The sequence below is a fragment of the Odocoileus virginianus genome, chromosome 4 (assembly GCF_023699985.2).
Source record: "Odocoileus virginianus isolate 20LAN1187 ecotype Illinois chromosome 4, Ovbor_1.2, whole genome shotgun sequence".
Lineage (NCBI taxonomy): Eukaryota > Metazoa > Chordata > Mammalia > Artiodactyla > Cervidae > Odocoileus > Odocoileus virginianus.
This window is the reverse complement of record NC_069677.1, coordinates 16,691,609-16,693,784: the sequence shown is the minus strand read 5'-3', so window position 1 is coordinate 16,693,784 and position 2,176 is coordinate 16,691,609. Positions and strand designations below refer to the sequence as shown.

Below are 2,176 nucleotides of genomic sequence, written 5' to 3'. Positions count from 1 at the left end.
TAAAGCACAGGATGGTTTATTTAGCAACAACTCCTTGCTTCTTCTACCTCTGTGTAATGACAACTGCCCTAGTGCTTTCACAAGGAAGACTGTCTGTAAAGAAAGAAGATGAGTGTGTTTACATTTGATCCAAGTCTCTCCACTGCACTTCTCTGCTGAAGTCCAGAGGTTCTTCGGGAATGGCATGAGTCCATCCCAAACCTTTAGGTCCACTCTTTGACTCTAGAAGAAACTTCGAGCTTGATGGATTCCCAACCTCCCAGCCCAGGGCTTAGAAAGTCTGGGAGTGAGTCTGCCATTTACAATTCATGGGTTAACCTTGGGCTAACCATTTCACATCCTCTTAGGCTTTAATTCCTCTGCAACAAAATGGACATAAAACTGATATCTGCCTCATGGAATTGGTGGGGAGATTAAATAAGACCCTACATGGAGAAAACCCTTTGTAAAGGACAAAGTGCTATATAAACACCCCACATTTTACATTCCATGCTCATCTGTTCTGACACAAGGAATTACAGCTGTGCTCCTCTTGGTAGAGAGGTTTATAACAGTCTAGGTCCCAGGTGCTCACAGGGAAGGTACATACTTGGTACAAGTGCAGCTTTTTTTCCTTTCTGTGCCCTCACTGGCATTGCTAATATATCACAACATTTTTTCCTACTGAGTCTGGACCCAGTGTCAAAACCCCATCTTAACATTCTAGCAGTTACCATCGATGGAGTTGGCATGGGAAATAAAGACTCCTATGAAACTGCTAAAGCCTGTGGCCAAAGTATCTCACTCTCCTCTCTGTTGTCCAGACTGAGGATACACATGGGGTGCCAGACATGTGCATAGCAATGAGATCTCAGAGCAACAGAGCTTCAGTCACTACACACATACACAGTGCAATGCTGGCTCAAGCATGTGTTTGTTATGTCTGAGTTAACTTCATAGTGGAAAATAAAGCAAATGTTCAGGGAAATGTTGGCAACTGTACAATTTATGATAAATCAAATTGCCTGAAGAGATGTGTAAAAAGGTTTTGGAGAAAACAAAGGCTCTGGAACAGAGCAGCAAATGTCAACTTAGCTACGTAACTGGCGTAACTGGTGGGAGTGTAGACATCATGTCACTGGATCTATCCCTTAATTGCTGTATGTTTTCCTATCAACTAGGATAATCAGAAAACATTTCGATTCTCTTTTTGGTTCTGGAAGGAACTGAGCATTTTGTGAAAGTGATCAGAGATCCTTCTTTGACAATCCAGATGTCAGATGCTATCCTGAAAGAACAGAAGGTGATCTGCAGCTGTCAGATATCCTCACTTGCAAACAGGAAACTCTTTTACTCAGTCCTGACTCCAGTCTGCCTGGCATGAGGTGACCCACTCTGTTACTTTTTACCAAGGTCAAGCAATGGCACATTTTATGGGAAATTGCACTTGCTGGTTACTCAAGCTAGAAGAGAACAGCTCCCTGCTTTGTGTCACCAGGGATATGACCAAAGAAAGACTTACATATAAATAGGTTTTCTTAATTAAAATAATAAATGTGTTTTATATGCATACATAGCCAAAGTCTAATTTTCACAGAGGTAATTTACAATTTTTATGTTAATAAATATTTCTTTAAGTCCTAGAAGCTAAGAAACTCATAATAATGACAAGAACAATCGATGACGACACCCTCTCATGCATTCCTTGGAAAATCTGAACAAAATGAGTGAGAACTCACTACCGTCTCCTCATCGAAACTGAGGTCCAGCACGTTGAAAATAAATAAATAAATAAATAAATAAAATAATGACAAGAACAAATGTGGCAATTTTTTTTTCTTCTGAACTTAGAGATTGTTACTTCTATTTGCCTCAATAGTCTTCATTAGGGTCCAATTCAAGAAATACATCTTCAACAAATGGGTCTTTAACTTGGACAAGGGATATTGCAGCTCCTCTTTTTCCCTGTTGACTCCCTTTTTAAGCCATTTTTTAATCTTAGTGTTAAATAGTTCACAATTTCCTTAGAGTTTACAAAGCACCTTTTCAGGCTATGTATCTCTGGTCTTCACATTACAGTTTTAGCAATATCAACACCAACTTTCAGAGGAAATGTGGAGACTCAAGGGGGTTACACCATTTGGCCAAGATCACATAGCTGGAAAATGCAAAAAAATAGGACTTGAATCCATATAAG

General features: G+C 39.6%; 1 non-coding gene across 1 annotated transcript; it reads left to right on the top strand.

Annotated features, from left to right (window-relative positions):
• The first annotated feature begins 1,653 nt into the window (after positions 1–1,653).
• LOC139034918 (small nucleolar RNA SNORD116) lies at positions 1,654–1,746 on the top strand. The gene has a single exon (XR_011487490.1). It is a non-coding gene; the product is annotated as a small nucleolar RNA SNORD116 (small nucleolar RNA).
• Positions 1,747–2,176: the final 430 nt, after the last annotated feature.